Genomic DNA, 20,947 nt, shown 5'->3' with positions numbered 1-20,947 from the left:
GTCCCATCCATATGTCCTTCGTTCTTACCCTAACCTGTGACAACCCAAGGTTAGAACGTTGAGGGATGAAATTGTCAGAAGTTTTAATATAATTGCATTCAGGATGAGAGTTCTGTTCAACACAAGTACATCGTTGGTTAATTTAGTAATTTCTAGAATTCTGCCCAGACTTGAAAATACTTTCAGTACTCATTGCTGAATGTTGCATGTTTTTCTTCTCGGATTGAACTGGAGAGGATTTTGGTTTTTTTAACACATTCCAATGTGTATAAGTATATTGGTTAGTAAAGGTTCCCTTAATTGACCTGGTTTTAATAAAAAATGATCCAGTACTCCTGCCGCTAAGTTTTCTGTCTTTTAAAACCATAGCTTAATAACCTGGTGTTATCTCTATCACCCAAGTGAGAAGTTCTGCCAACAGTGCTTTACAAAAGCAGCTTTGGGGGTTAGGTCTGGCAAGTGGCTAGGATTTTAACAAAACTGGATCCTTGTTTTTCTTTTAAATTACACATGGACAGTTTCATCAGTTAAGTTACCAAATTTATATTTTATATTCTGTTCACATATCAGGACACATTTAGCCCAAACAAAGTCTGTTCACATAAAAATTTCTTTCTGGATATTTTCTTCTACTGTGAGGACACATCCCTGCCTTTCCCCAGTACATTTTTCCGCTGCTCCCAGCGCCTTGAGTATAGTGAACGTTCAATAGTCAGTGAATGAATCCTTTTGTCATTGTGTCTCTATTATGTAGAGTGGAAATGCGTGCTGGAACAATAGCTGGTGGATGATCTGCATCAGGGAGGCCTGGGCTAGACTTCAAACGCTGTTTCCCCATCCCGGCAAGGCAAAACATGTTCTTTCTGGGCTGGGAGGTTACAGCTGTGTTCCTGTTCAAGACTGCACCTCCTTTTTTCTCCCTTCCTCTCCAGGAACTGTGGAGTCCAAGTGTAACTGCCAAGAGGCATCCAGCAAAGCCAGAGAGTCCAAGCATGTAGCCCTGCCGGTAGCCCGCCACACGCATGGAAAACCCAGAGGAAATGAGTGAGGATCAGTGGGAAGAAGGGAGCCAGCCAGGTGAGCAAGCTCATCAGTCTGGAGGCCAGCACCACTGGGAAGAATCCCAGGCAGTTCTGTTTATTTGGCAAGTTCGGGCCACGACCTGAGCTTACACCAAATTACGTCAGAGCAAATTACTTTTTACCAAGCCATGTAAATGTTAGGTAAACTCCCTAGAGCTTTTGGGCTGAAGACAGATGACAACATCAAAGGCTGCTCTTTAGTTTCCAGGTGTGGTTGGGGGAATTGTCCATCTTCTTTCAGGAAAGGGTTAATTCCTAACTCCTCCCCTATCCCCACCTCAGGTGAATTACTTTATTTCATGCCAATTTGAGCATTACCTGAGACTTTTTACATAGAACCAATTTACTTGAACATTGAGTCCTCTGGTTTTGTTATAACTGGATGGGCCTGTGGGTGTGTCTTCATAAGAGGCAGCCAAGGCTGTGTTTCTTCTTTATAAATATAATTTTCACACTACAGTCTTTGGGTGCATATATTCTGAGGCATCCTCCTAGGTGAATTGAATCAGACTATGTTTTTTGTTTGTTTGTTTGTTTGTTTTTGGCAGGGGGAAGCATTTAAATAATCACTGGTTGAAGGCTTGTGCAAAGTTTGGTGCTGTATTAGGATTTACTAGGGTTCCATTGGGATTCTAAGTTCAGTTAAAATTTCTGCCCTTAGCCTTCCTTTCCATTTATGTTAAGTGTTTTACCATGTGGAGAGAAGGTATTTTAATGATAGCAAAATTTTAAAAATGCTTCTAGCCAGGCAGGTGGCTCACGTCTGTAATCCCAGCACTGTGGAAGGCCGAGGCAGGAGGATTGCTTGAGCCCAGGAGTTTGAGACCACACTGACCACCATGATAAAGCCCTGTCTCTACAAAAACTACAGAAATGAGCCAGGCATGGTGGCGTGCACCTGTAGTCTCAGCTACTCAGGAGGCTGAGGTGAGAGAATTTCTTTAGCTTGGGAAGGTCAAGGCTGCAGTGAGCCCTGCTCAAAAGAAAACACAACAGCGCCCGTTCTGCCCCTCCTAAAATCCGTATCGTATGTCAGAACAGGGAGTGTCATACCTGAAATGACTCTTGGCAGGGCTTCTCAACCTCTTTACTACTGGCATTTAGGGGTGTATCATTCAGTATTGTGGGGAGCTGTCCAGTGCCTTTCAGAATATATAGTAGCACCCCTGGCCTCTCCCTAGTTAGATGCCAGGAGTGTAATTCCCCTCCCCAGCTGTGGCAACCAGAAATGTACTGTAGGGGACAAATTTGCCCCCAGTTGAAAACTATTATTCTAGGGATTGATTCAACAAAGGAAAATAGTAAAGATGTCAGGTATGGAGCTTTTGTTTTTGTTTTGTTTGTTTGTTTATTTGGTTATATTACCCTGTGAATTTCCAAAGAAAGGCAGTGAGGTCTGCCACTAGAAATCGCATTTAGCCACCAGATCTCTCTCTGTTATTGACTGGAGTTTAGTTTGGATTAATATAACAATTGCAACTCACTCACAACAAGTATTGACGTTAACGCTGACATTATCCGCTGAAGCTCTCCCAGGTATTTATGTTAAACACACAGAACTTCCTATGAAGCGGCCATTCTGGTCACTGGGTGTTTTCACAGGGCTGGTTTGTTGGTGGGAAAGGAAGGAGTGGTTGGAGAAAAAGACTCGGAAAGGCTAACACAAGACTTTAATAACTTAATGCATGAGTTGAATGAAGAAACACGCCCACTCTACGTGGTAATTCAGCAGTTTTATGAATGGGAGGTCACATACGTGATTTAAATACAGGTTTTATTGAATGCGGTGTCTCTTACGGTACTGAAAAAAGGTCTGGAATCCAGCGTTCTTTCTGTATAGGATTGTAATTCATGCTCTCTGCTCTCACTCTCCTTCCAGATTTACTTCTACCTGTCAGAGAACGAGCTGCCAGACGGGCAGGATCGTGTCACTGCTGTGACTTCGCATTCCATGTCCTGTTGTTTTTATTTCAAATTTCCTTTTTTTCCTCTGTATTCTTCTCACATGAACATACACGCTTGCCAGGCACATTCTGGCTTTTCTTGTTTCTCTTTCTGATTTTGCCTCCCTCCTGCCCCTGTTTCCTTCCCTTTTCTCTGGCTGTAGAAGCTGTCAGGTGGCCTTGCTGGCATCATCCTACCTCTTTTGAACTCTGATAGCCAGGAACTTCCATTTATTATGCCTCGAGCACTGTCTTTCTTTAATACTGTATCTCTCTGAGGGATAGTTAATGATCTTTGCAGCAAATGAAGGTGAACTGTAGCCACGTTATTGTTTGAATGCAGCCAACTCTGTGGAACAGATTGGGCTGAGCTTTGAACAGCTGGGGCTGGCAGAATGAGTCTTGACTTCTCTCGGAAGAGTTCCAGAACTGCCGGATCATCAAACTTGAAGGGGAAAGAGGGACGAGAAAGGTTATAGAGATAGTGGTTCCTGCAGGTGCCTTCTGCTTTTGTCATCCACCTTTTGTGAAATTTTCACTAGTTCGTGGATCTGGCAAAACATGGGCTAATTGAACCCAAGAGCTGCTGTCACTGCCACAGACTAGACCTGCTTAGTGGCCATGATGGTGTTTTATTGTTCATTTGGAGGTACTGAACATGGGGTAAGATGGAAGCTTTTGTTGTGAGAGCTCGTGGCTCTTTACAGTCAACTAAAACTATGTGTAGTTTTGAGGAGAATTTTGATTTGCATCGTGCATGTAACCCTAATATCAACTTAATAATGGCTCCATTGGAAATTTTGGACTATAGCATGGCTTCCTGGTGGATATAATAAATGAGAAGTAGGCAACGTAGGGCAGACAGCATAAATTGAAGGACCAGAGTGTTTGATCAGTCCTTCAAAAATGTTGTGTTTGCCCATATGAGGAGTTGTATGTATGTGTACACGTGCATGGGTGCGTGTGTGTTTAAATGACTTGCTGCCAGTATGTTAAAAATGTTTATATAAACGTTTGGTCAATTTTTCCAAAGAAGCCAGAATGTGGCTTCACAGGAACTGCAGCCTGCCATGGTCAGTACCAGCTGTGGCTGAATAACAAGCACTTCATACCTCTCCTGGGTGGGCGGGGCGGGGGCTTTCGCATTCACTGTTACTGCACAGAGTGACCTTGGCAGGAGAAGTTCAGGAGAGAAAAGAGGCAAGCTTTGGGACTGGGAAGTAATGGATTTGCATCTCAGCTTCACAGACAGCTTTATCAATTGGGGAAATTATTTAACTTCCTGAGCCTCAGTTTCCTTCTGAGTAGGATACAAATGTACTTTATACCTCTAGCGGTTGCTGGAAGGAATATTAAGTACAATAGCTTATTTAAAATTTCTAAATCAGCTATGTACATGCACAATAGGATTGCTATACACAGTTGCTGTTACTGTAGTTTTCAGTTGCTGTGTATCATAGGTGCGTTGATACCAGTCCTTAAGTGTACCATTGACTGTGTTGTAAAATTTGATAAACACTTCTGTAACTCAGAGCAAAGGGGGAAACTTGTGCCTGGGCTTCCAGAAATACAATATAAAATATATAGTGTTTCTGTGGAAGAAATCCAATAGAGGCCGATTTTTTAAGGGTGGCACAATCTTAAGAGAGAAAAATCTTATAACTTAGTCCGTATTAGGTAGATGCTTAGTTTCATTTTGATGGGGTCAAGGCTTTGTAGTTTTGCATCTACATTCCTGAACTTTCTGCCCTACACCCCAGCCCAGTCGTATTCGAAGTCAGGCTGACGGTAATCCTGTAGACGGAACATGTACTGAATCCTCATGGAAGGAAAGGTAGAGAAATGAAAGCATTACAGAAATTAATATATTTTCTTAGCGGTGGACATTAAATGTAGCATTTGTTAGGCTTGAAATGGTGCAGTGAAGTTTTGTAAGCATTTTGTGCACACAGATTTTTTTTTTTTTCTTTTGAGACAGAGTCTTGCTCTGTCACCCAGGCTGGAGAGCAGTGGCATGATCTCAGCTCACTGCAACCTTTGCCTCCTGGGTTCAAGCAATTCTGCTGCCTCAGCCTCCTGAGTAGCTGGGATTACAGGTGCCAGCCACCGTACCAGGCTAATTTATTTGTGTGTTTTTAGTAGAGACAGTGTTTCTTCTAAGGATTTTTTCCCTACATTATTGCCTTCAGTTGGCATCATTTCTTTTTCTAATGTCTGACCTTGGACATCTATTAGAAAGTTTCAGTATGTCTTTGGATGCCACACCAGCTGGGGCCAGGGACTACCTGGTTATTATAGTCATGGTTTGGAAATACAGGGTTTTCCCTCGTATTTTTATACTTCCTGCATAGATGGGTTTCCTTTAGATGTGGATAGTTCACTTAGATGCATTCTCTTCTCTGAAAATGGTAAAGGATAGCAGTGCAGTAGTTTCTTCTACTTCTGAAGGTGACTGGGAAACTTGCATCTTTCAATAAAATGCTTTTTAGAAGAAAGCAAGGTGGGTAGAAAATGTTAAGACAGCTCAGGGACCAGTGGGAAAATATAGATGTTAAAGGTAAAAAGTGACTTGTGATGAGTTCGGTTATGGAGTTCAGAAATCCAACCACGTTTGTAGGGATCCAGTTAAGTTTTCAAATGTGATCTTCAGCCCACTCTGAGTGAGTGAACCTCAATGGGAGTAGAAGGCCCTGGAAGGGAAGATGTGAGAAGATAAAATGTTGTTTTTAGAGCCTTAGGTTTTTGTTTGTTTGTTGACATTTTTATAAGTGGAGGAATAGGTGTACCTCTGGAACCTAAAATTGCGCTGAAATCCAGGTCCGGTTCCGGGTGATTGCTCAGGGTCCCTTCCCATTCCTCCTTCCCACTTGAGTGAAGGAGGCGAATAATAAAAGAGGAAAGAATGTGGATGAAAAGGAGAGGATGCAGAGAATGAAGGTTCTCTGTCCTTTGTTAACCTTTTGTCCAAATCACCAAAAGCACTGTGGCATGTTTAAGAAAATATTTAGGTGGATCCCTTGAAATTGTCATTATTTCAGGGTTAAAAAAAAAAAAGACAGTTTCATATAGTTCAAAGGAAAGCAACAGTTACATTTTTTGCTAAAACGTCCAGATATATGAAGTGGTTTAAAAAAACACACAAGGCTGGGCAGGGTGGCTTGAGCCTGTAATCCCAGCACTTTAGGAGGTAGAAGTGGGTGGATCACCTGAGGTCAGGAGTTTGAGACCAGCCTGGCCAACGTGGGGATACCCCGTTTCTACTAAAAATACAAAAATTAGCAGGGTGTTGTGGCACATGCCTGTAATCCCAGCTACTTGGGAGTCTGAGACAGGAGAATCCCGTGAACCCAGGAAGGGGAGTTTGCAGTGAGCCGAGATGGTACCACTGCACTCCAGACTGGGCAACAGAGCAAGACTCTGTCTCAAAAATAATCATAATAATAAAAATATAAAACGGCCCAAGTTTGGGCATCTGATTGGTGAATTTTTTTTTTCCTTTTGTAAATGCTTTTCTAATACACATAGTTATTTTCTGCTTTGAGTTTTCTTGTAATCCGGCTTTCCTACTTTTTCTGAAATTGTAGTTACTGCCTCAAATTTTATAACAGAGGAATAGGGGCAACGGAAAGGAGAGCCAAGTGTGGGGTGACTGAAGACCGTCGAGTCTTTTCAGATCATTCCCCTGGGAGCTTGCATGGCGGTTGTGGGGGTCCAAAGATCCAAAATCAGGTGTTTTAACTTAACTGACTTGAATATTTACTTTGAAAATAAATGAATGTGAAAAAGACGAAAAGTTATACACATGGGCATGATTTATTGAAACCTGTTCTTAGTTAGGGTAGATTGAACCTTGTTGAACGTTGTGAAATTTGCTCAGATAGTCACTTTTCCTCTTTTTTTTTTTTTCTGAGTCAGAATGATTTCATGAATATTGTGATAGTTTGGGCAAAGAACAAATTTGCTTAGTCAAGAACCATTGAAAGCCTCTAAGAAGGCCAAGAGGTGGTGAAATCAGTGATCCCCTGATGGCCATGGGTGGGTGGGTGGGTGTGTGTGTGTGTGTGTGTGTGTGTGTGTGTGTGTGTGTCTGTGCATGCGCGCGCATGCACGTGACACATCTGGGGTTGGCTCAGAGTGAAAGAGACAGATGCTTCCTTCGCCTGCTTGTTTCCTGGGTTTCAAAGCCCCTAGTTCATTGTTTTATTTTAAGGTCCGATGCCTTCTTCATCCGTCAGTGAGGGTGTGGAGAGCCTGCAGGCGCGTGCCTACCTCTGTAACTTGCTATTCCTTGCGTAATGTCAAGTGGAAGTGCAAAGCACCACAAACTGCTCTGAGCAGAGCCCACTTCCCTTCACCCACGGAGAGCGTGAAACAGTTACACCAACATCAATCAAGGAAAACCCACAGGCTGGGCTCACACGGTTGAAGCAGGTGCGTGAGCGAGCATTCTGTGACAGGCACACGTGATTGAGGTGTACCTCGGCGTCTTGCCCACAGATGTCAGTTACGATGACTGTGTGGCACTGTGCCTGCTCCCCACAGAGCCGAGCCTGTCATGCTTGTGGGACGCAGCGGGTGCAGCTCTTGGCAGCTCAGTGGGGTGAGCAGGTCAGATAGTTCTGAAGTAGGCTTCTTTGCTGTTAACTCACTTGTTTAATGTGAGGAGAAGAATCTGGGAAAAGTAGTGTTTTATTTTCTTTCTGTGGTGCTTTGCAGTGAGAACACCCCTTGGATTACTCCTTTAAAATAGTGAACAAGAGGCTGGGTATGATGGCTTAGGTTTATAATACCAGCTCTTTGAGAGACTGAGGCAGGAGGATCACTTGAGCCCAGGAGTTTGAGATCAGCCTGGGTAACATGGGGAGACACATCTCTAAAAGAATTTCTTTTTTGAGACGGAGTTTTGATTTTGTTGCCCACGCTGCAGTGCAATGGCATTATCTCTGCCACAACCTCCGCCTTCCAGGGTTCAAGCGATTCTCCTGCCTCAGCCTCCCGAGTAGCTGGGATTACAGGCATGTGTCACCATGCCTGGCTAATTTTCTATTTTTAGTAGAGACGGGGTTTCTCCATGTCGGTCAGGTTGGTGTTGAACTCCTGACCTCAGGTGATCCGTCTACCTCAGCCTTCAAAGTGCTAGGATTGCAGGTGTGAGCTACTGCGCCCGGCTGGAATTTTTTTTTTTTTTTTTTTTTTATTCACTGGGCGTGGTGGTGTCCAACTCTACCAGCTACTTGGAGGTGGAGGTGGAAGCATCACTTAAGCCTGGGGGCTTGAAGCTGCAGAGAGCTGTGCTTGTGCCAGTGCACTCCAGTCTGGGTAACAGATGGAGACCCTGTCTCAATAATAAATAAATAAGATAAAATAGTACACAAGAAAACGTTAGTATTAATTGATTTGCTAAGCCTAAGGGGGAAAAGTAAAGTCTTGAATCTCTGTATGTATGTGTGCATATGTGTGTATGCATATATATCAATATATGTCAAATATATGGATATAGATTTATGCATGTGTAGAATAGATGTATGTGCACACACATATATGTATACGTAAATATGTGTGTGCATACATTCACACAGATAACAATTTAAAGTAAAATTCAAATGGGCCATGAGATAGAGAATGTATCTAGGACCTTTAAAAATATCTGCTAATAAGGTAAAAGGGCTAGTAAAAAAAATGCATCTCTTATCCTGAGTTGAAACACCCTGATATATATTGAGCTTTAGGAAATTTTCGCAAAATTTTTGATCAGTCTTAACTTAAAGCCTAATAGAGACAGTTAATACTAATCCTTCAATATACTGTGTTTTGTAAAAAGTGGCCAGTCTCTCAAGGCTACTTGTACCACTATTGGTGATGGGTATCTACTTTGAGCTGACACTTCAAAATGTTACGCATATTATTTATATTTAAATATGTGAAACAATCACCCTTGCTTTAGGCATTGTAAGAGAAGACATAGTTTTAAACTGTTAAACTGACTCAGTTGGAGAATAATTATAAAAACCAGTATTACTATGGGTAAAGAAAAAAGTTACTATTTTGGGGAAAATTTTTTATATACTCTCTAAGGGTTATTTCACAATATGTAAAATCAAAAGCCACAAAATATGCTTATTCAGTTTCTGCAGTGCAGCTTCTAGGCAATTTTTTTTCTCAGAGTGTGATCAAATGTGTAAAAAATTTGGTTACAAGAATACTTGGCCACAAGTGCATTTATTTCCAATATATTTTGCTAGAAATGTCTAAACAATATTACAGTGGTCAAATAAATTATAGTAGAAACATGCAATAAAATACCAAGTGAGGCTTTAAGGAGTCGTGTAGATTTCTCTAAGACCCTACTTTTTTTATTTAAACTAACAAATTGGTGTTCCAGGCATTCATGTATGTGCATATATATTAGAAATAGTTTGTGAGATTTATATAAACCTAAAAGTTGTTACGGCTGTGTGATTACAGAATAATTAAATGACTTTATTTCACCTGTTGTTAATAATTGTCTAATATTCATGTGTATTACCTGCATATTAAATACAGAAAATGGCAAATATAGAAATAGCATTTTGGGAGTATACTCGTAAGTTACTTAGAGATATTTGTGAAGACAAGGAAGGGAAAGAGGTTTTTCTTCTGTTGTCTTTTTTTTTCTTTTTTAGACGTTGGCTTAGCAGAAAGTGTTAAAGATTGGTGATTGATTAATTAGCTCAGCAAATATTTGTGTGCCTCCTTGTGCCAGGTACTGGACAAGGCCCTCGTCACGTTGCTATGTACTTTTCACATGAAGAATTGCTGAATCCGTTCTGTTTGATATTCAGCATCAATGGAGCTTTACCAATAGAGAGTCAATAATATGAATATGAAAGTACTCTAATATGGGCATGTAAAAATTATGATGTCAGGGCTGGGCATGGTGGCTCATGCCTGTAATCCCAGCACTTTGGGAGGCTGAGGTGGGTGGATATCCTGAGATCAGGAGTTCAAGACCAGCCTGACCAACATGGTGAAACCCCGTCCCTACTAAAAATACAAAAATTAGTTGGGCATGGTGGCAGACACCTGTAATTTCAGCTACTTGAGAGGCTGAGGCAGGAGAATCGCTTGAACCCAGGAGGCAGAGGTTGCAGTGACCCGAGTTCATGCCATTGCACTCTAGCCTAGGTGACAAGAGTGAAACTCCATCTCAAAAAAAAAAAAAAAAAGAAAGAAAATGTCACACTGACATTTTGCTTCATATTTTTACATTTGTATTTTATCTGCTTTATGCTGCTTCACATATTCAGTGTGTGGAACTTTGTCTGTACTGTAGATAGTTGACACCATGAATTGCGTGGAAAGTCAAAGCAGAAATTGTAAAGTCTTGTTATCATTAATGAAAACTTTAAAGGACACCAAAAAGCTTATTTATAAGTGCTTTGAAAAACTTCATTTCTCCGTATTTTGTGACATTTTGACTTTGAAACTTTATCTTGCTTGAATGTTCTGTAGGTGTCCTTTGGGGAGTTAGAACAGGATGACTTCAGTGTCCACCCTCTTGGAATGTTGAGAGTCTGAGGATGTAAATAGGAGGTTTAGATTTGGGATGTCTGACTGCAAGAGGATCAGGATTCAGGCTAATGTGGAGATGCTCATTGAGGAGTTTAAATGATTCTCTGAGGCCCTAAGAATCTACCCAAAGGATAGTTTTCTCCTGATGTCCAGCCTTTTTCTCATGAAAATGATCTTAGAAGTTTAATCCTTCAAATGACCTCTTAACATGGGTTCTCATACTGGTGTGAGAGTAGAAAAAAAAAAAAAAAATTCCAGGCTGGGCCAGTGGCTTAGACCTGTAATCCCAGCACTTTGGGAGGCAGAGGCGGGCGGATCACGAGGTCAGGAGATCGAGACCATCCTGGCCAACATAGTGAAATCCCAGCTCTACTAAAAGTACAAAAATTAGATGGATGTGGTGGTACGCACCTGTTGTCCCAGCTACTCGGGAGGCTGAGGCAGGAGAATCACTTGAACCTGGGAGGCAGAGGTTGTAGTGAGCTGAGATCATGCCACTGCACTCCAGCCTGGTGACAGAGAGAGACGTCTCAAAAAAAAAAAAAATTCCAGCTGGAACCATCAAGGGTTCCAGAGTGAAGGGAATTCTTGGAGATTTAAAACTCTGAAATTTTTTTTCATAAGTTATAAAAATAGCAAAGATTCTTGAGAGGACCGTTTGCTTTGGGTCACTGCCAATGTGCCGTAGGTGTGTTTCCTGTGTGTGTGTGTATGTGTGTGTGTGTGTGTGTGTGTGTGTGTGTGTCTGTGTCTGCCTGCCTGCCTGTCTTTGGGATGGTTATGGCTTCTTGAACTTGGTTCGTTCTTTCCTATTGGCGAAGGGAAGAAGTTGAAGTTGGGATTTGGCTCTATTTCCATTGTCCGTTGAATTGGGAGAGTTAGCCCTTCAGTTACTCTGTTGCTCTTTGGCTATGATTTTGTGGGAAAATTGTCATTTTCACTTCCCCCTTCTCTCCGTCCTTTCCTCTTGTTAAAACGGACATGGCGCCTTTAACACATTGCCTTGGGATATTTTGAAGTATAAAGGGGGCAAAGAGGTTTAGTTCTTCCTGAGACAAGCTCTGAATGGCAAAATCAATAACTTGGAAACTCACTTGCCCTTTAAAAAAAAAAAGACTTGTAAATAGAACAAGATGGAGAAAAACATGTCTTTAGGCAGGCTAATCTAATCACACACAGAAGACAGCCTGCTTGCTTACTGGCTGGATCACTTCCACTGTATATTCTCACAGGGAACAATATATTAAGTACAGTATTTAGAAATATTTGTTGAATCCTACTGTCTGATTTTGGCAAGTCCCAAGGAAAAAAAGAATATGTCTTGGACTGCTTGAGCCTTCCTGGGAGGATGTTGGAGTTTTCCCAGAGAGGCTGGCTTCACGCTGTGGGAACACTGGTCTGGTAGATAACACTGTTAGAATTTATATTTTCAGAGGGCATGGAGTTGTCTTCAGATTTTTAGAGCTACCGCAGCTGATTTTCTGTGTCTCGGGGTCCGAAGAAGCTCAGAGTACAAGCTGAGTAGTCATTCTCTTTGCAAGGGACCCTAACTTGTAACCCACTGATCCTGTGTTTTTACCAGCACCACCATGTCTAGTGAGTGCATCAGAAGACAAAATGTGGGTGTCACAAATAAGAGTAGCTAAAAGATAGGACACGACAGGGTGAAAGGTCCATTGGCTCATGGCGCCTTCTCCCAGGGAATGTGAAAGCCTCAACATTTGGCAGAATCCTAAACTAATTTTTTTAAAATGGGATCATCACATGGCATTGACTGAGTAATTGTAATTCGTGGTGGGAAATAAAGATGAAATATTTAGACAGTATGTTATAGCCCCTTTGCGTAAGAGTATATGCAAAAATAAAAGTAGATCATTACGAGGAATGTAAGTGAAACACATTCTTTCAGTGTAGTTTTTTCAGCATGTAGCTGGCTTTAAGTAGTTCTTTAAAAATCTCATGCAAGGGCCTGTCTCACAGCCCTATTCACTGGTTGCTTAAACGTGAAGTAGGCACATCTGAAGCGTTCTTCTGCTCTGTCGTTATAACGTTGAAAAGTTAGTTATTTAACCTATAGCTTTTCATCTCTAGAATGGAGATAACAGAATCAACCTCAGAGGTTTTTTTCTTTTAAATTAACTTCTAACTTTTAAGTAGTTTTAGATGTGCAGGAATGTTGCAGAAATGGAGTGTACCTCCCTGGCCTGGGTTCTTCTACAGTTACCTTATCACGGATGCTTGTCAAGCAAAGAATACAACGTTGGGAATTTCCTTTTAAGTAACTTCACAGTTGTGGAGTTTTTTTGGCTTTTTATATTTCACTAGTTCTTCCCTAATATCTTTTTTCTGTTCCCAGGACATACTGGCTACCACCTTGCCTGTTGTAACCATGCCTCTTTAGATTCCTCTGAACTCTGAGGGCTTTTCAGCCTGTCTTTGTTTTGAGCTTAACAGTTTTGAGGCCTGCTAGTCGGATATTTTGTAGAACGTCCTTCAGCTGGGATTTCTCTGATGTTTTTCTCATGATTGGACTTGTTTATGGGTTTTTGACAGGAAGACCACAGAGGGGAAGCACCATTCTCCACCATCATATCAAGGGCACTTATAATCACCATGACATACCACTGTAGTTGTTGACCTTGATCACCTGGCTGAGGTCACCATGCCAAGTCTCTTCCCTGCAAACTTGTCTTCCTTCCACTTCTTCCCATACTGCCCTCTTTGGAATGAAGTCACTAAGCGCATGCCATAGGGTTATTTTAAGGTTTAAATGAGATGAAGAAGCTTGTGGCATAAAACCCAGTGCTTAAAAAACACTCCTGAATGTCAGTTGCTACTGCAGTTGCTGCCTTTGAACTGGTCCCTTTCTTTTCTTTTATTTTGGTTTCTTTTCTTTTCTTTTTTGAGACTGAGTCTCTCTCTGTTGCCAGGCTGGAGTGCTGTGGTGCGGTCTGAGCTCACTGCAGCCTCTGTCTCTTGGGTTCAAGCGATTCTCCTGCCTCAGCCTCCAGAGTAGCTGGGATTACAGGTGTGTGCCACCACGGCCAGCTAATTTTTGTCTTTTTGGTAGAGACTTGGTTTCACCATGTTGGCCAGGATGATCTTGATCTCCTGACCTCGTGATCCACCTACCTTGGCCTCCCAAAGTGCTGGGATTACAGGCGTGAGCCACACCGCGCCCGGCCACAATGGTCACTTTTAATACGTGAAAGCTAGTACTCTTTAGAGCTGCTTTCTCCTAATTACACAGTTCTGAGCCATTTATTGATGTTGATCAGAGTGTCAAAATAACAAAAAAGAGTGCTCACACACCTTTCAAATGAGATGGCTGTATACAAAGTCACTCTACATTGGAAACATACGAATTCACTCAAACTTTACCATGGAGAGACTCTGCTAAACGGGCATTGTCAGCCTCTGGTCCTGTTTCATGTGATACAGTCAGTTATTGGTAAAAGAGCTGGTGGGTTCTGGTTGGTCTCTGGCATGAGAGGGAGAAAGAAAGTTTGATTTAGGACCTGAGCCTGAAAAATTGGTGAGATTTTTTATTTTTCTCTGGTGATAGCTTTTGGGTAGAATTTTGAGTTCTTACTGGAATAAACTATCTTCAGCACTTCTCTGTGAAATGAGGGGCTTGTTCTGGGACTGAAATGCTTCAAGCCTGTGCCATTGTTGCCAGAGTGGCCGTCTGAGCCTGGGTAGTGGAGCTCGGAGTCCCGTGTAACCATGTCTTCTGGAATACCTAAGAACAGCTGGTCACTTGCACAGAGACCGTTGGCATGAATTTTTTATTGAAGTCTCTCCGTGTATCTAGTAAACAGTACGCAGGACTCTAACATTACTAAAAGCCTCCTATGTCTCTCTCCCATAAATTTCTGTGACTCTTCCCCATTTAAAAGTTCGGGATGTAGGGCAAGGTTAATGCACCAGAGGAGGAATGCTAGGGAAGTATTTCTGAGCTGGAGAAAATAAGGTTCTTCTTCTGTGTCTCCTTTCCAGTGTGACCTTCTAGCTTCTCTCTAAGATAACACATTTTTTTTTGGACTGTTTCTTGGGAAAGCAAAATTTATACAGATATTCTTTTGCTGTTCCATAGGTACTAAGTGAAGAGTGACTTATTTGTGTTAAAATGGAATACTTTGTCCCTGAGTCCTTAATGGGAAAAAATTGCATTTGTTTTAAGGGGTAGGTGAGTGATAAAATATTTTTTTGGTCTCCTTTAAGTGACTAGCAAGGAAACTCTTTCCATATGTCTGTATGAATTTCTGTCTCAGTAAGCTTACTACAGACTAAGCACTCCTTCGCTTTCCTATAGGGAACCAGAGATGTACGTAAAGAGCATAGATGATGTCACTCATTCATTTTGTTCTGTTTTGTTTTTGTTTTTGTTTTGCTGTCGCCCAGGCTGGAGTGCAGTGGCACGACCTCGGCTCACCGCAACCTCTGCCTCCTGGGTTAATGCGATTCTCCTGCCTCAGACTTCCAAGTAACTGGGTTTACAGGTGTGCACCACCATGACCAGCTAATTTTTGTATTTTTAACAGAGACAAGATTTCACCAGGCTGGTCCTAAACTCCTGGCCTCAAGTGATCCAACGGCTTCTGTTGCCCAGACTGCTGGGATTTAAGGCGTGAGCCACCATACCCAGCCTGCTGTTACCATTGTTTTTCATAGCAGAAACAAATTTCCAGCTCAACCTGCTGTATTAACCCTGGGGTCCTAAGAAGTGAGACCTGTCAGAGATACTTTGCCCCATTGCTCGTTATTTCGTTTGTCAAGGAGATGTTGAGTTCTCTCCACTGGTAGTTAGGAATGTAAGAAGATGGGATCTGTGTGCCTTAGGAATCAAATGACAGCCTTTAAGTGCTCTGGTGTGTGGTGTGTGGTGTGTGGTGTGTGTGTGTGTGTGTGTGTGTGTGTGTGTGTGTGGTGTGTTTCTTTCAGACCTTTGTGAGACTCCTGTGGTCATTAGGGAGGCTTACAGATATCCTGATGGCCCTCCTTGGTGACACTCAGTACAGTTGTGCTTTCTTGCCTCCTTTAAGTCTAGGCATGACTATGAAGGTGGCTTGCTGTGAAATGTGGCAGAGGTCACATGTGTCCTAGATAAAGCTTTAAGAGTCATCACATGATTGGCTTCATCCCCTTCCCCCTACATGGGCTGAAACACAGGCCAAGACAGAGCCCACACAGTCTGGTCCTATGAGGAGGGGCTGTGATGGAAAGGCCTCCCGGCCCAGGTGGAATATGTCATGTACGCAAGAAGGAAACTTCAGTTATTACAGGTCACGGGGATTTAGGTAGCGGTGGCATGTTGCTGCAGCATTATCTAGCCTGTCCTAAATAATGCAGTCAGCATTATGATCTCTTTAGCGTCCCAGGAAATAAGGCCAAAATGTTGGGCTGTGGCGGGGATGTTCACGGTTGTGATGGTGGCAGCAGTGGTGGGAAATCTGTATATGTTGTGGTCATCGATGCACAAAAATTGGGCATCATTTTTAGAGGTGTGACCTGCATTTCAGTGTTGTTAAATATCTGTAGGGAGATTATATCTTTTCTGACACTGTATGTCTAATTGTCAGTGAATATATTTATATAATGGAGAATAATTGTAAAGAAGGAAAAATCCCAGAATATGCACATGCGCGAGTGGATACACACACACACACACACACACACACACACACACACGCGCCCTGTAACTTATTCTCCCAAGAATTATGTTAGAGATTTTAATGCTGGACTACTGGTTGCATGCCAGGAAGAATTTTTTTGAGTGGATATAATGCTTAATTTATATTTAGGGAATTTCCACTGCTAAATCACAGTGCTTGTAAAGTTTAAAAAGTAAAGAGGGGGAGGGTTGGAAAAGGTGGCAAAAAAAAAAAAAAAGCCCAGGGATGTAGTTGACAATATTCCTTTTAATTTAAAGCCACCTGAAGGTTTCAGCTGAATAATAAAGTAATTCCCATATGGCTTCCGTTCTTTCAGTGTGAGGACCTCTGAAATGCAGTCTACTTTTAGCTTTGGCTTCTGCGTGCCTCTTTGTGAGGCTGAAATGCTTCCCGTCTGCCTGCTCTGGTAGGAAATGGAACCAAAGCAGGCTGCTCTGGGGAAGAGTTCCCAGGCTTCGCTTTCTATTTGGGCAACGTGGCTTCTGTGGTGGGAGGCCCTTCTGCTCCAGGGCACCCTTGACTTTCCGAGACACAGGAGCAGCTCTGAGAGGGGCTGCAAGCTTTCATTAATGCCAAAGCTCACTGCAGGCTCTTTCTCCCTCCCTTACAATTCTGTTGAGAATAAACTTTCCCTCAGAGGAAAAACCCAGGATTCATGTGAGTTTTGTTGTTTTCCCTGGAAAGAAGTTTTTGTAACCCTCGGACTCTCTAGAAGGGAAAACATCCAATAAATCTGACTGCAGAGTTATTTTTGATTATTTGTACTTTCATGACTAAAATTCCACCAAAAAACTTTTCTCTTCTTTCCTGCCCCTGTATAAGTTTACTTTCCCCACTGTGTTCACAGGAGTTCATGAACTGCTTGGGAAGTATATGAAAAATGTTTCAGAGACACAGTTGTGCTCTATGATGCTTACCGAATCCAGATGAAGCAGGTGAAAAGACAGCCCCTCTCCCCACCCTGTCTTTTTCTCTTCTCCTCTCTCCTGACTTCCTGTGTTCAGAGTCAATGCAAAGGCTCTTCATTTCTAATGTTAATTTTAAAAAGAGCTAGTTTTTTTTTTTTTTTTTTTTGAGGTAAACAGAGAACACATATGTGTTTGGAGATATATATATTTACATATATATATATATTTACATTTGGAGCTCAAGCTTTTTATTTTATTTTTTAAGCAGGTTGAATTAGATTAGCTGAGGACTGGAAATCCACTCTGACCATTGGCTGTGGGTTGTATGATCACTATTCTGGCTTGAATTTTTGAACTTCTACAGCAACATCATTAAAGTGCCATGAGATAACTTTGCTGTTGCTGAAAAAGACACTCTTCAGGAAGTCAGAAGACAGGAATTCTGGTGCTACTTTATGGTGATCGTGTCACCATTTAACTTGTATACCCGTTTGTTCATTTAAAAAATGAGACCAATGGTGCCGGCTTTTCCACTTTTCATGTAGTTGCAAACTCATTTCTTCATGCAAGGACAATCAAAATAATACGTATAATGTGGCCTGAATATTTGGTAGAAAAGTCCTACCAAAAGCGTAGGCTGATGGAAGCAGAGGAAGAACATTTTATATTGAAGAACAAAGGCATTTCAAGAGAAATGGTGTTACCAGCTCTTTCAGTTGATCAGACAAGTACTAAGTGTTTGAGACTTGTTCCCATCCCAACAAAGCCAGCATTTTGAGGAGGCCTCTCTGGCAGGGTCATTGCATCAGCCAGATTCCTCTCCATTTGAAATGAGAAAGTACATGTTAAGCACAGAGGCACTCTAAAGATGAGCTCATGCCAAAATACGCCTTCATGAGCTTCCAAAGTCACTTGTGGGATAGTCTCAGAATGAACATGATCTTATCTGGCCTGTAAATTAAATGACACATTTTCTGTCTCTTGCACAATGTGTCCCTAAGTGGTGCTTCATATGAATTTCTAGAAATGCCTTCTATAAACTAGAGTAATATGCACATGTGATTTTTTTCTTGATTTTTAATTGTTCATTATGAATATACTGACATTGCGTCAAATAGAAAGCAATCTCAACAGTGATCTCACTCAAGAGAAATGTCTCTATGTCTTATAATTTTCCTCAATAGAAATTTTTAATGATACTACTTTTTTTAAAGCTCTCCTTTTGGTTTTCTTGGGCAATTTTACATAGTATATTGAAAAATATACTTCGTGAGCTGAAGATACAGGCACTGTATCCTTTTGTGTAGCTCTCTGCACCATTCTACTTTCCGACATATGTAAACTATTCATTTACTTCCTATTTCTGAGTATGTTTGCCGTGCTATTCTGTAACCATCATGAAATCGCTCATAGTTCCTATTCAGCTTGATACTAAAAATTGAAAGCCAGCAAGCAGTGTTTATACTATGTATGTAAATACTTTTCACCAAAGGGCCAGTTGGGATGCTATAATTACATTCTTTTCTTTTCCAATTTCTTGACCCCTTGTCTTTCTATGAAAGGGGTCAAATGCAAGGAGGCAAATGAAGATTCCTTATTTAATTTTATCACTGATTGAAACCATGCAACGTTTAGTTTGCTTCAAACTTGACCTATAACCTACTTGTACAATTTGTTAACCCTCCAGTTTTTGATCTATGTTTTTTCTTGCTGGGAGTGAAAATCCAAGTCTTTAAAAAAGGAATTCTCTGTCTAGATTCAATGTGGTCTTCTGTCATTAAACTTTTAGGATTGCTTTTAATCTTGGTGTTCTTAAATTTTGTAATGATGTTTGGGCCTTATTAATCCTGAATGGTACGTAGAGTGATCCGGAAGCTGTGCCTCCCTTTGTCCCTGAGACATTTCCTTGCATTGCTTTGAAATGTTTTCTCGTGTCTTTCTTAATGAGACTCCCATCAGTCAGGTGTTGCATCCCTTGACTTGATCCTCCATGTTTCTTATCTGCCCTTCATATTTTTCATCTTTCTATCTTTGTCCTTATGATCTGGGAGATTTTGGCTCTATCTTTTAATCCTTTCACTAATGTTCTTCCACAATCAAAATTCTGATTTCTTGCCATCTGACCCAGCAGTCTCATTACTGGGTGTATACTCAAAGGAATAGAAATCATCGTATTATAAAAATACATAGATGTGTATGTTCATTGCAGCACTATTCACAGTAACAAAGACATGGAATCAGCCCAAATTCCCATCCGTGATAGACTGGATAAAGGAAATGTGGACATGTATACAATGGAACACTATGCAGCCATAAAAAGGAATGAGATCATGTCCTCTGCAGGGACATGGATAGAGCTGGAAGCCATTATTGTTCAGCAAACTGATGCTGGAACAGAAAGTGAAACACCGTATGTTCTCAATTATAATGAGAGCTGAACACATGGACACAGGGAAGGGAACAATGCACACTAGGGCCTGTTGGGTTAGGGTTGGAAGAGGGACAGCATCAGGAAAAATAGCTAATGCATGCTGGGCTTAATACCTAGGTGATGGGTTGATAGGTGCAGCAAACCACCACGGCACACATTTACTTGTGTAACACACTTGCACATCCTGCACTTGTATCCCAGAACTTAAAATAATTTCAATTTCTAAGAGCTCATTCTTGATTCATTTATTTTTTTTGGTATGTGTGCTGAAGTACATTAAACACCAGTATAAAACACTAGGATTTTGCCTGGAATTTATCTCTTATAAAGATCTACATTACAAATTCAAAATTCCTATGGGTATTTGAAGAGAAATCTAGAATTACCCTCCAGTGTCATAATCTGACCATTTAGGAAAACCATCTCAGTTGTTGATTGGCTTTCTGATTTGACTTTTACATTACAAGTAATGAGTACTGACCAGCAGCAAAACACAGGTGAAAAGGATGCAGTTGTAGTCCTCAAGGAGTTTATGATCTAGTTGTAAAAAAAGACAAAATCAGAAAATAAGAACAAAACATGACAAATTATGTAGTGTGAAGTCTTAAGCCAAAGAACATATGTTTTTGTTGTTAATTAAGATAGACTTTTTTGTTCAATATTGTTTTTCCATATTTTAATTTTTTAAAATTTATTAAGAGATATAGACAGTCAAAATGTTGGATGAAGACTATTTGCTGTGGATATATATGTCTGTATTCCTTTTACAGTGCCATTCACCAAAAGTTGCCAAAATTTAACTCACAAAAAAAAAAAAACCACTGAGTAGCTGATTTGTGAAAAGTAGAATGTCATCATTTTAGTTTGGATTATTTAATTCCTATTATGTTGCTTTTTGTCATTCCTTGCCATTGATATAAAAAAAAAAGACATTGTTTCCTCCTTCTGCTCGTTTTCCTCTCCCCCTTCTCCTTCTCCAACATCCTCAGTCTTATTCTCTAATACTATAGGTATATAAATATAGCAAGTCCAACTTGCGTCTGAATATTTTCTGCACATTTTCTGCTCAGTAGTGTAACCACATGGGATTGTTTCCTGGAGTGTGGTTTGATGAATATTATATATACTACTGTCTAGAGGTATTGGTTTTATTATTTAATAAATAAATAAATTAAGGCCACCTGTTCTTAGATGGTAAGAAATGTAAATGTGGCTTTTGTTGAGTTAGGACTTGAATTGGAGAGCAGAGAGCATTTGTTTATACTATTAAAGTTTTTTTCCTGAGTGCTAATTTCTATGACTTGTTTAAAGGCTATCTTGATGTGGAATGGGAGAACCATGTATGTGGACTTTGGAT

At 41.0% G+C, this 20,947-nt stretch overlaps 1 long non-coding RNA gene across 2 annotated transcripts in view; it reads left to right on the top strand.

Annotated features, from left to right (window-relative positions):
• The window catches only part of LOC116529732, a 164,136-nt gene that overhangs the window by 78,542 nt on the left and 64,647 nt on the right, over positions 1-20,947 (top strand). Inside the window, exon 3 of one of the 2 annotated variants that reach the window (XR_004259636.1) lies at positions 933-1,077. This is a non-coding gene — a long non-coding RNA (uncharacterized LOC116529732). Of the gene's footprint in view, positions 1-932; positions 1,598-20,947 lie in introns of those variants that run through there. The other variant, XR_004259635.1, reaches the window with a different exon arrangement.

This window comes from Sapajus apella, unplaced genomic scaffold (assembly GCF_009761245.1).
Source record: "Sapajus apella isolate SASKATOON/1434 unplaced genomic scaffold, GSC_monkey_1.0 scaffold63, whole genome shotgun sequence".
Classification (NCBI taxonomy): Eukaryota; Metazoa; Chordata; class Mammalia; order Primates; family Cebidae; genus Sapajus; species Sapajus apella.
This window is presented reverse-complemented; position numbering and strand designations above follow the sequence as displayed.